The sequence below is a fragment of the Podarcis filfolensis genome, assembly GCF_964270895.1.
Source record: "Podarcis filfolensis genome assembly, chromosome: W".
NCBI classification, from domain to species: Eukaryota; Metazoa; Chordata; class Lepidosauria; order Squamata; family Lacertidae; genus Podarcis; species Podarcis filfolensis.
The window spans coordinates 35,778,034-35,791,796 of NC_139619.1; positions in this window are offsets into that span (position 1 = coordinate 35,778,034).

Consider the following 13,763-nt stretch of genomic DNA (forward strand, 5'->3'; position numbering starts at 1 on the left):
GAAGTGTGCATGCACACGAAAGCTCATACCAAGAAATAACTTAGTTGGTCTTTAAGGTGCTACTGGAAGGAAAAATTTTTTTTTTGTTTTGACTATGGCAGACCAACACGGCTACCTATCTGTAATTGACTACGTGCTAATTAAAGAAGGGAATGAAATCAGTGTTAGAACGGCAAAGACTATGGGAATATGGATTTCAGACCATGCTCCACTATTTGTAGAGCTGGGACTGGAAGAGGATGGAAAAAGCAGGAGATGGTAGTACAATAACCTAATAATGGCAAAAGAGATTGACAGGGAATATATCAGAAAACAAATTGGATGGTATTTTAAAGAGAACAATGGTTCGGCCGAGATCCCGGTAGTATGGGACGCTTTCAAAGCGGTTATAAGAGGACATTGTATACTGAAAGAGATTGCGATTAAGAAAGATTGGTACTCGGGGAGACGGGAAAAAATTAAAGAGATTGAAATTTTGCAATAACAGCAACAGGTTAAATTTCTAAGGAGCAGACAGGAGCAGTTAAGAAAGTTAAAACAGGAATTGGATGAGCTGGATATAGTTGCGGTGTGGAAGAGAGATAATATGATCAAAAATGATTTTCAGAGAACCTCAATAGGATCATATAAGAGACTGGCAAACTATTTAAAGAAAAGAAGGGATAAACAGAGGGGGAAGAGAGGCACTCACACAGGGGAGTACTCCTGGGCAACAAGCAGTCCTTGTGAGGCCTGTCAGGCCCCGCCCTGGGCCAGGTGGTGAGTGGCAGGAGCAGGGCCCTCAGGCACTCACTCAGGGGAGTCATCCTGGGAAGCAAGCAGTCCTTGTGATGCCTGTCAGGCCCCGCCCTGGGCCAGGTGGTAAGTGGCAGGAGCAGGGCCCTCAGGCACTCACACAGGGGAGACCTCCTGGGCAGCACAGCAGTATCAGTCCTTATGAGGCCTGTCAGGCCCCGCCCTGGGCCAGGTGGTGAGTGGCAGGAGCAGGGCCCTCAGGCACTCACACAGGGGAGTCCTCCTTGGCCCCGCCCTGGTATAGAACTCCGGCACAAATGGTATAGCACTCCGGCACAAATGGCGCATATAGTGAAAGGGTTTAGTCCCAAATGCTGGCATTGTGGTCAGGAAAAAGGACTATATTCACACATGTGGTGGGAATGTAATCTGGTTAAGGAATATTGGCAAAAGATTATAAAGGTAATTTCTGGATTATTTCAAATAAACAGAAGTTAATAGGGATTTGTTATTTTTGGGAATACTGGGAAATAACAAAGTAAAAAGTAATAAGCAAGAGTTGTACAAGATTATGATTCTAGCTGGAATGGCAGTTATTGCTTTGGGATGGAAAGAAAAGGCCAAATGGAATATGGAATGATTATGTTTTTGAAAACGTACAATCAGAAATATTCGCACAGATAGTGGCAGAGGATAGATGGGAAAATAAATGCCAAAGAATCACAAAGCCACTTCCGACCTCGGGAGGAGGTGGTGTTGCGGGCTTCACGCCCCCAACACACACGCGGGGGCTGGGTCTCAGCTTCCGCGCGATAAGGGGAATCCTCGGTCGTCTCATCCCCTGGCCAGCCAATCGTCTGGCCCAGGGGGTGTGGCCTGCCCCATTTAAGGCAGGTGCGGCCGGGAATCTCCCTCTTTGGGCGCTCAGCTGCTTCGGTTTTGCTGCGTCTTGCTTTTATCGCTGCATGAATTTCCTGCCTTTGTCGCTGCTTTTGCCTTTCAGTGTGATGGCCTGGGAATCTGATTCAGAGGCTGAACTGGAGGAATCCCAGCCTGCACAGGAGTCCCCGCCTCCAGGGCCGGCTGAGCCGGGGCAGGGCCTTGAATCTGAAGCGCCTGCACCTGTGCCAGATCCTCAGGAACAGAAACCAGATGAATCCACTCTGGCTCCGGAGGTGATTGAGGACCCATTGCCTACAGGTGTGCCTCTACCAGCCCTGTCAGGGGAAGGTGAGCCTCCCCCTGGGTCCAGTAACCCTCCAGCCTCTCCTGAGCTGCAGAGGCTCAGGGCAGAGAGGCGGAGGGAACTGGGTTCTCTCAGGAGGAGTGCTCGCCTTAAGGCCAGGAGAGGTGGGTCACCTGTGGGCCGGGACCGCCCCTGGCCTCAGAGAAGATAAGGCCAGTCAGCCCGGTCCCAGGTTGCGGGAGCAATGACATTGGAAACCTGTTGCTGCCAGCACCCAGACCTGTGTTTTCCGGAGTTCCTGACCATGCCCGGCTTCTTGCTTTGGACCCCGCTTCCCCCTTGGTGGACAGTCTCCAGACCCTCAACCCAGGACCGGACTTTGACCACGCCTCACGGTAACCCCCCCCCCCGGGACCAGCACATTCAGGAATTTTGCTGCTTGACCGGGGTTCGCCATGTGGTGCCAGCTGCAAGCGCTGTGGAGCGCCCCTGCGTGCTGCTTGCTCTCGGAGAAGGCTGCTCCTTTCTGCCAGAACGTGTTTGAATCCTTCGGAGAGCTTCCCCCTTTTGCAAGCCTCCGGCTTTTGTCTGCATTCGAGGGCCGGAAAAAAGAGCTGGAATCACTTGGGGGGGGGGTTCTCTTCGTTACGGTCTAGCTCCGAAATCGGCTGCTTTGAGTTTGTTGCTGCCTCCGCAGGGGCTTTTTAACGGGGTTAAAAATGACCCATTGAAGCCGAAATCACCGGGCAGGGGTTTTTTTCCCTTCCCCGCAGCGTCTCCAATCTCCCGCTGGCTTCGGAGGCTGCCGAAGCACCTGCCTGCAGTTAATAACAACGCTGCTGAAGCTGCTCCCTGCCACGCTCCCGAGTCCTTCTCCCGGCTGAGGTCTGTGCCGCCTTCCCGTTGCAGCTGCAGAGCGCTGTGGGACAGGCATAGGAATTGGGCGTCCAAAGAAAAGGGTATCGTTTTAGGACTGAAGCGCAGCCAAGGTTTTCAACATCGCTGGGTAGCGTCTGAGGGGGGTGTAATCAGCGATTTGGTGCCCCGCGTGTTCAGGTAGGAGGACTTGTTTATTGTTGCCAGGGTTACCGCTGGCCAGTGCCGCCATTTTAAGGAGACCACGTGGTCGTGCGGCGGCGGCCATTTTAGGCTAGGGATCTTCCTGCCTGTGTGCTGAGTTTGTCTTAACTGACGGGGCTACTTTGTGTTGGTTCTTGGGAGTTACATTGTATGTGTATTGAGTTAATTTCTTGCCTCCGTGGCTCTCTAACAGAGGGAGGTTTTAAATCCTCCATTTGAAACAAAGTGTCTAGTGCATTGCCGTAAGTGGCTGACTCATAAAGTGCTGACTGCGTAAAAAGAACGCTCTTATTGAAGTAAAAGTTGGGGATTGCTAATTTATAATTTAAAATGCAGTCATTAGCTGCAGTTCAATTATCTCTCCTCGTTTTAAAAGACTTAGCTTTCAGAGTGCAGGCTGTTAATTATAACGATGCTTTGGAAGTGCCCTGGGAATACAGTTTGGTTTTTTGGGGTGTTTTTTTTTTGGGGGGGGTTGAGGCCAATTCTCTTATAATCTCTCTTGAAGGAGGGCTTTAAACCTCTGTTTTGAATTATTTTGGAGCGCATCGTGCATAAGTGCATAGTAATTTATTTGGTAAAGTCTGACGTGCATGAGCAGAAGGAGTGCAGGGGTTTGAATTTTGTGCATGCTGCTTTGAAATTCAAAGTGCTCCTGTTTAACGCCTTGCCCATAAGGGCTTAGCATCTTATCAGGATAGTACCAGCTCTCTGGGGCATATAACGTGCTCAGCGAATCTAATTACTGTGCTTTGTGGCCTAAATTTATAGTGTTTTTACTCAGCGCCTGACTCATAAAGTGCATAGTACAGCATTAGGAAAGGTGCATGGTGGCATGAAATAAAGTGCTTGTGGCAATTAGTTAAATTCTGTTAGGTTTGAGTTAGAGTAACAAGACACGAACCCCAACAAGTAAATTTAGGTGAACCTTGAGCTGTTTTAAGGTTGGTGTGGTAAATACTGAGCTATAGTGTACCACTAGGGCATTAACTGATTTGAGTGGCAGCACACATAATTTCTATGGTAACATGGCTAACAGGGGTAACCCACAGGCACCCTTTCCCAATGGAGGCGGGTTTGGTGCGCAGGGCGGTTCGCAAACCCCTGCCATGCCTTGCAACCCACAGGCCTTTGCTCAATTCTTTTCCGCTTTTGAAACATTCTATCAACAATGCAGGCCAAGGGTCACAGGGTCCTCCCCACCAATGATAGGTACGCAGGATTGCATTCCAGACACCCTCCCTAACAATCAGGAGCGCCCGGGTACATCAGCCTCCTGTTTAAGTGCTGCGCAGCCTGACAGCAGCACGGGTAGTCGCCCTCACACGCGCTCTCAGTCTTTGCGCTCCCAAAAGTCTATGCCCAGTTCCGCGGGTGGCAGGACACATTCCGCTAGGTCTAATTGCTCTATTCCACAGCAGCAGGTTACAGATGTTCCTAGTATATTCCAGGAGCCACCATCTCAGCCTACACCCACAGAAGGCGGATCAGAATCATCATCAGAGGAGGAGGCGCAGGCACAGCAAGTAACGCCCACAACCGCCAAGCCGACCCCACATGTCAGTGAAGTGCAGGGGGGAAAGAGAAAGGCAAAGAAGAAACACACGGCAAAGAAGAGTAAGAAAAGTAAGCCTTCCGACACTGGGGATGAATCAGGTACTTCCTCATCAGATTCTGACAGCGACACCCCCTTGGACGGGTAATGGGGTCTGGGGGTGGAAAGTTCCGGGCTTCTGTTATGGGTTCATGAGAGGAGGGCTAACTCCCATCGTAAAACTTTTAATGGGCCCTTGGAATGGAAGGGAGGTGCTTTAGTGGAGAACGTGAAAACCTCCACTAATGTATCCACTGATTTCATTTTGGGAAAACATCTGTCCAAAAGGAAAAGAGCCAAGATTCTTAATGGGGATTATGTGGATATTTTTACCCTGCTTCCACCAGCTAAGGTGTCAGGGAAGGGGGAAAAGAAGGTATAGGACACCACGGGCAGAACGCAATTTTGAGAACTGGCTGGACGGGTTTCAGGTCTTCATGGGTGTGATTTGCGCATGTTACCCCAAACGCGCCATGCATCTATTACATGGCCCACATAAGAAGGGCCTCTGCTCTGGCTGGGGAGACAGCCGCCTTAACGTATGATGAAGATTTCCGCAGAAATGCTTCCTTACTGCTCACTACCCGCTGGGACCTGAGAGACCAGAACTATTGGATGGAGCATGTGGGTCCATATGTGGAAAAGAAACCACAGGACCCATATAGATCTGGGAAGGTCAAGCCAAAATGTCGTAGGCAGTGCTGGGAGTATAACAGAGGGGCGTGTATGCGACCAAACTGTAAGTGCCTGCATGAATGCGAAAAGTGCCTAGGCAACCAGCCGGCCACATCTTGCTTTCAAAGGTAAGCAGGCCTTTCGGGGTGGCAGGGGGCACTTCCACCAGGGAAATCGAGGTGCCCCCGGACCCTCCCAGGGTATGGCCGGAAACCGGTATTAATACGACCCTCGGTCTGGCCTTCTCACCGATTAAACTGCAACCTCTAAAAATCCTCCTTGATTTATACCCAAACAAACAAGCCACTAAGTACCTTTGGGAGGGGTTTCCCCGCGGTTTTAAAATCCCTGTTTCATTCACACCTAACTTCGGGAACCCACCTAACCATAAATCTGTAAAGGACATGCCAGATATCGCTAAAAAGAAAATGCATAAGGAAATTATAGCTGGGAGGGTAGCTGGCCCCTTCATGGAACCTCCTTTTGAGGGTTTACACATTTCACCATTAGGTATTGTCTTTAAGAAGGCCCCGGGCGAATACCGCACGATACACAACCTTTCCGATCCAAGGGGGAGTTCAGTTAACGATGCAATACCACAGGAACTTTGTTCCGTGAAGTATGCCTCCTTCGACCAAGCGGTAAAGCTTATTCGTCGATTCGGTAGAGGAGCCCTGTTAGCTAAGTGTGACATCGAGTCTGCTTTTCGCCTCCTCCCAGTTCACCCGGACGACTTCCGTTGGCTGGGTTTTAAATTTGAGAGAGCATATTTCATAGATAAAGCCATGCCCATGGGATGCTCGGTAGCATGTGCAGTCTTTGAGGCCTTTAGCACATTTCTGGACTGGGCTCTTTGCTTTAAAACCGGTTCCAAAGGGGTGGCACATTACCTTGATGACTTTATTCTCGTTGCAAGTAATAGGCCCAAGTGTGCTGCATTGCTACAAGCATTTACATCCCTGGCAGAGGAGCTCGGCGTCCCTTTGGCTACGGATAAAACCGAAGGTCCAGTCACAACCATGACCTATTTGGGTATAGAGTTGGACACAGTCGCGCAGACATCTCGCCTACCGAAAGAAAAGCTAACTGCCCTTAAGGAATTAATTTTACAGCTGCTGCCCCTTAAGAAGGTCTTTATTTATTTATTTTTATTTATTTATTTACGGCTACTAGCCCATAAAATATGTACAAACATAAAAACACAGGGACATAAAAACAGATATATCCGATAACAGAAGGTGAACACCACGATGCAAGGGTGGGTCATTGAGCAGAGCCAAGTGGCGGCTTGGGGCCAGGAGAGCTCCAAGGGATGGATCACAGAAAAGGAAAACTAAAGACGAACTCCGACATGCACTCTCAACATAACAGTCCAATTAGTTTTGATGTTGTTGTTGTTTTTTGGTGGTTTTTGAGTGTGAGATAACCGCATTCAGAAATCTCGCCACCTGCAGAGTTACAGAAGGATCTGTATCCTGCAAAAGCAGTGCGGTGTGTGACTCAACAGGCCTGCCAACCAAGCGCAGTAAAGCAGGACCCAGGAATTTAGCCCTGGCTATGCTATGTAGGGGACAGTTGAACATCATATGTGAAAGAGATTCAACAGTTTCCCCGTCACACACGCAAAGCGGAGACACCAAACCATTGGAAAATCTGTGGTTCAGCAGGTTTGATGGAAAGACGTTGAACCTTGCACGAATAAATGCACGTCGGTGTGGTACTGATGAAAGAGATGACATGTATGATGGAAGGCCAAGTGGTGGGGTTATTCCGTGATACCTGGGGGAGCAGACACCCCCACCCCTGGCGAGGTTGTGTTGATTTTCAATGTCCGCTAATCTTTGCTCAATAAGGCTTTTGGCTGAGCGTAAGTTCATCTTTAAGGAGTCCGCTGGGGAAATTCCGATGCTCAGGAGTTTGGCATGGATTTTTCCTACCCACGGATTGACAAAGACGTCCCGCCAGAGGCACTGAAAAAGATAATGGTCGGGAAGCCTATGCCAGCTGGACAGCCAATAGCCAAAGACTCGCTTCCAGATGACAGTCTCCAATGATGCAATCCTTAACTCCAGACGTATGGCTGCATTGCTCACACACATGGGGAGTTTCAGAAGGCGACGGAGAAACTGATTCTGCAATGTCCCCAGTGATGTTAAATTGGACCCTGGGGCCCAGAGCGGGGCAGCATAACAGAGGGTGGAAACCACTTTTGCGTGGTATACCTTCAATGCAGAAGGGATGTGAGAGGCTCCGTCGGCCGCAAGAAATTGGAGTAGAGTATAAAGTATTGTTTTCCCTTTGTTTAGTAAATACTGTATCTGTGGCTTCCAGCTTAGATTGTAATGAAAAAAGACTCCCAGGTATTTAAATTTGAAAACCTGTTCTAATTGGACTCCATCTAACTTCCAGCTGTAAGTTTTCCGAGACCTGGAAAAGACCAGGACTTTAGATTTCCCATGATTAATTGTCAGATGGTTAAGTTTGCAATAAGCCGCAAAAATCTTTAGAGCTCTGCATAAACCAACTCTAGAGTAGGAAAGGATCGCTGCATCGTCGGCATATAGGAGCAAAGGGCAGCGAAAATCAGCTAGGCGGGGGGCATGAATGTTGGCTTGAGACTCGTTCAGAAAGAGCTTCATATCGCTAATAAACAGGTTGAAGAGGAGTGGGGCCAAAATGCAGCCTTGGCGCACACCTCTATTTATTGGGACCTCGTTGGATAGGTTTCCCGCCGGTGTGAGTCTCACTCTAGCCGACGACCCATGGTGTAATTGGGTTATAAGCCATAACAGCCTTCTATCTATGCCCCATCTCTCTAATTTCTTCCATAGGCAATTTCTTGGGATACTGTCGAAGGCAGCCTTTAGGTCTATAAAAGCGACACATAGGCGCCCCCGACTCGGGGCAGAATATTTTCTGGCAAGATGATACATGATTACCATATGGTCAGAGGTCGAGTAATTGTTCCTAAAACCCGCTTGCTCATGGCCGATCAAATTTGAGTCGTTTGCCCAATGGGACAGCTTGGACAGCAAAAATTTTGCATAAATTTTCCCGATGATAGACAAAAGGCTGATGTTCCGATAGTTCTCCGGGTCAGCAGGGGGACCCTTTTTATGGACTGGCACGATCACGGCCTCCTTCCATGACCTAGGGATAAGCCCCGTAGAATTAATTGCATCAAAGACTTTGGCCAGAATTTCAGCCCACCACCTCGGTTGCGCAACAATAGCCTCAGCAGGGACTAGATCCGGCCCGGGGGCTTTGCCCGTTTTCAGATCTAATATCAAGTCCATTATCAGGTCTGGGTCAGTGGAGGGCCACAAAGGTAGATGGTCGGCTCGGAGTTCCGTGGATGAGTTGGATTCCTCTGCCAAGGCGAAATATTTACTCAAGAATTGTTCCCATGTGGGCGCAGGGATAATCGTCAGTGGGTACTTCCTTGCTCTTTTGTGTATCAGAGCCCAAAATTCCTGTGGTCTGCGGGATCTCGAGGCCGCAATCAAGGCTCGCCAACGTTTTTGATACCACTCGCGTTTGGCCAGCTTTAAAGTCTGTTTGTATGCTCTTTTGGCTTGTAAATAGGAAGATGGTAGAGCCTGAGCATTAGAGTTTTTGTATTCATTATAGATGGAACGAAGAAGGGATCTTGCTTGTTTGCAAGAGGTGTTAAACCAAGGGGCCCCAGCACTGTTAAGAAGGTCATCTTCAGGCAGATTCAATTGCTCCTGGGTCATCTTAACTTTTCTTGCCGGGTTGTGTCCCCTGGTCGCCCCTTTTGTGGGCGTTTGGCAAGGTTGTCAGCAGGACTGCGGGCTCCCCAACACAGGGAGCGCCTCTCAAAAGCGGTCAAGTCTGACTTGGACGTTTGGCTAAAGTTTTTGGACATGTACAATGGCATTTCTTTATGACAGGATAATCTGTTTCTTCAGGCTGACTTTCAGGTACAGTCTGATGCGGCAGGTTCCTTAGGGTTCTGTGTCTATTTTAAAGGGCAGTGGTGTGTGCAACATTGGCTCTCTACCTGGCAGGGAAAGCCTATAACGCGTGACCTCACCTTCCTATATTTTTTTCCGATCGTGGTCGCGGTGCACTTGTGGGCTGGGGAATTAAAAAATCACCGCGTATGGTTTTGGACAGATAATCAAGCGGTTGTCTCCATCCTATCTAAACAATCTTTGCATTCCCCTAGGGTGGCAGCCCTGCTCCGATCCTTTGTCCTTTTATGCCTAAAGCTAAACATTTATTTCTCGGCTAAGTTTGTACCTGGAGTAAATAATGACATTGCGGATGCTCTATCTCGTTTTCAGATGAACTGTTTCTGCTCGTTAACGCCAGAGGCACAGCAATTGCCACAACCGTTTCCGGAGCACCTTTGGAGCCTTGGGAGCGAGAAGTCCTGAAGGGAGTATTGTCATCTGTAGCCCCGTCAACACTTAAATCATATAAAAAGGCATGGTTGGATTTTTTGGTGTTTCGTAATAAAATAAAAAATGTTAGGCTTGACACCCCTCCTACAAAGGCAGATGTGCTGCAATACCTGGTCCATTTAAGGGGATTGGGCCGTGCCCCAAAGACACTTAACATGCAGTCTTCAGCAATCTTTTGCAAGGCCGTTTACTCCACAGACCCTTGCACAGATTTCCTAGTGCGGAAGGCACTGGAGGGCTGGCGCAGGCTTCAGCCTCCCAGCACCGATGGTAGAAGACCCATAACCTTCGACATCCTATGTCAAATTCATAAAAAATTAAGGGCTATTTGTTGTTCAAAGTATGAAGCACGCCTATTTTCGGCCGCTTACTCCATCACCTTTTTCGGCGCCTTGCGCATAGGTGAGGTGGTCTGCAGCGACCAGCCGGATTCTGTCGCACGCGGGATCCTTTTAAAGGATGTGACCTTATCTCGCTCAGATTTAGTTCTGCGTGTCCAGAGTTCTAAAACTGATCAACTAGGTAAAGGGGCCCTGATTCGACTTATAGCTACTCAAAAAAGGGGGCCATGCCCAGTAAAAGACGTGAGACGATTTGTGTATTTGAGACCAAACATCCCCGGGCCCATTTTTCATACATGCAGACGGCTCCCGCCTTACAAGACATCAGTTTACGGATGTTATGCATAAGGCAATTGCTGCTTGCGGTTATCCCCCGGCTGAATTCGCAGCTCACTCATTTCGTATCGGGGCTGCCACTACAGCGGTGCATTTAGGCCTACCGGCAGAAAGGATAAAGCACTTGGGTCGATGGAAGTCAGATGCGTTTAAAGGGTACATTCGGAAAGCTTTATGATTGTTTTCATCATCACTGACCCCGGCTTGTTGCGCTCTTTTCTTTTAGGTGGCGTGGTGGTGTTCATTTGGATCATTGGCCACAGTATTGTCCACTGGGCCAGAAACTGTGCTGTCAGCCGTGGCCTGGGGTGCGGGTTGGATCTGCCACAAAATGTTGAAGTTTCCTGGATCACCCGCCGTGGAATGCGTTGGGTGGAATTTTTGCCGGCAGTGAAAGCCAGAGCCGCACTGGAAGGCCCTCTGAATGCCCTTGTCATTCAGCTGGGTGAAAATGATATGGCCTACCGGAAAGGCATGGACTTAATTTGGAACATTTACAATGATTTCGACAATCTGATGACTTCATTTCCAAATTTAGCCATAATTTGGTCATCATTGTTAGAAAGGCGCACTTGGAGGGACTGCCGATGCCCTGTCGCTATAAACAAGGCCAGAAAGATCCTGGAACGCTCAGTGGCTCGTAGAGTGGCAGCGCTGGGGGGGCAGGTCATTGACCACCCCAACAAGGTGGCCCTCTACCGTGAAGATGGCATGCATCTTTCCGATGTGGGAAATGATGTTTGCTTGGCTGACATATCTACTGGGATTAGGGATTGGTTGCAGGTCTGAGGGTATTGGTGGCTAGCTTTGCTCGAATGGCGGTTAGGAATTGGTAGGGGTATTGTTATGTAGATGGATGGGGGGAGGAAGTGCCATCACCTCCCCAGGATTTTGAAGGCTAGTCCGATAAAGGATTCCGGGGGGCGTGGCCCTGTCTGAAACCTATGGAGGTGAGGGCCTAAGGCACGCCCCGATCGGTGACCCCGGGGGAGTTCCTAGTTGATGTGCATCAGCAGGGCTCCCCCTGCTGGTGTAAACCCTTCCCGGTCTTCAAGCAAACAGGCTGAAGCCGGATAGTCGGTTAGGACCAATGCCTAAGCCAATACCACTCATTACCTGTAACCAATAAAGTTGTGGCCAATTTTAGCCCATTAACCTTAAATAACGGTGTCATGTGTCTTTATTCCTACTGGGGGGAGGCGGGAACTCGCCACACAAATAAATGGGAATTTTACAGGAACTGGAAAGAAAGGGGGGAAGCCAATCCTAACATACAAGCTTGAATGAACAGACTGTGTACATGGATAAAGATATGAAGAAGGGAGGCCTGGCCGGGGGGGGGGGTTGGAGTGGGTAGGGAGGGGGGGAGGTAAACCAGATGGTATTTTGAATTGATTTTGTTATGTAAGCCTTTTTTCAGAAGCCATATATATTAATGTAATGTAGTTATGCATTGTAGTATGAATGAATTTTGTTTTGTATTCTTTGTTTTATAGAATATATATAATAATGTTATGTTACTAAGCAAATTTAATGAAACAGTAAAAAATAAATAAATCTCACCTTAACAGCCCCAAGAGGCTCCCAGAGTGGCTTGTGAAAGGATTCCCACAGTAGGAATCACAGTCTGGTATCAGGCACACAACACAATGTCTGTCCCTGGGATGCCGGACAAGGCTGGAGACATTTCCTGCCCTCTTCCTTGATCTTACACTTCCACCTCTGCCTAGTAGGCTGCAGGACCCATTGAGGTCACCTGGGGCAAGGGATTGGGGCCAGGCAATAGAACTCACTCATCTCATGATGGAAGCAAGTCTTCCCTGGCTTGGGTCTGCTTCCATGTTCTCTTGTACCCATTATTTGTGGAGGGTTTAGGATCAGATCAATCATCTGATCCAGTACTGCCTTTTCTTTTCTCTGCCGCATGTTCTCGTCCCTCTGGAGCTGGCTCACTTCTGCCCCAAAGAAGGTAACACCCACAGCCTGGGGACATGGGACGCACTTTCCAGACTAAGGAGAGCCCACTCAGTAGCTGCAGCATCCTTGCTTGATGCAGACCTCCTGGGTCATGTGGCTATGAAATCCTGCCACAGCACAAACATGGCTATTTCTCTCCAGGGCCAAACTGCAAGCTTGGAAGGAGTCATTACCACGAAAGACAGGATCCATAAATAAAACCCCAGCCCTGAAAGCCTCATTGTAAATATGGTTGAATGGGTACCAGGTAAATTTGGTGAATCAGTAAATGTGGCATAAATTAATCTCTCTTCTCCTTCATTCTCTTCCAGATGACATAATACTTGATGTCGATTTTGATTACAGGGATAAGACACAAGTCTAAGTTTCAAGGCTCAGCAATGATGGAGTGGCAATTTTTGCTTGCTGTTTAATTGTGTGTGTTGTTGCTAATTGTGATCATTGCTGTTGTTTTAGAATTCTTTCCTATGCAATATTACTTTTTTATTGCTTTTAAATTGTCCTTGTAAAGGAAAGTGTTCTGCTAATGTTGATTGTATTCTGAATTGCTTCAAGAAGCCTCATAGCAATGAATAATATTAAGAGTAATAATTATTTTACCTGCCTTAATTATAATAAAGCATTGACATGCATATTTTAAATTAGTGGTTAAGGTCTTAAACTACATATTTTAATTGTTTTACATCTGTATTATTTACTGTGCTCTAGCTTATAGATTTTAATTTTAACCTACATATATATCTACATGTTCTCTATCTCTGTATAAGTCCATATTGTGGTTTGTGACTGTAATAAATTGATTCGTTCATTCAATAAAGCTTCGGTGGTTTTGAAATTCAGTAAATTGTCTCTGCCTCCATTTTTTGGTATTGAGGGAAACGCTCTATAAAGTAATCAGAAAACATCAGGGTTGTAGTCAACATCAGTCCTTTCCACAGCAGACCTAGTTAAATTGATGGGCACAAATTACGTGGATGTGTTGATTTTGACGCATCTATTCTGAGTAAAACTCAGTTGACTACTCCTCACAGGATATCATGGAATTGTAGAGTTGGAAGGGACCACAAGAGTCATCTAGTCCACCCCCTGCAATGCAGGAATATTTTGCCCAACGTGGGGCTCCAACCCACGACCCTGAGATGAAGAGTCTCACACTCTACTGACTGAGCTATGGGCAGATATCTTGTTTGATAAATTGTCCCTTTGAAACATTTTGGTTTTATCCTCTCTGCAGGAGTTGCTATGTCTGATAATTCCATCTAGTTCTGTCGAAAGGGAGGTGGGGGTTGTTTTCTGATTTCTTAATTGTGAATATTTTTTTGGGAGGAGAGGCATAGGTGGAAAGGAGATACTCAGATGGACCAGAGTGAAATTGGGGCGAGTGAAATTGGGGCTTCGGGATGGCTTGG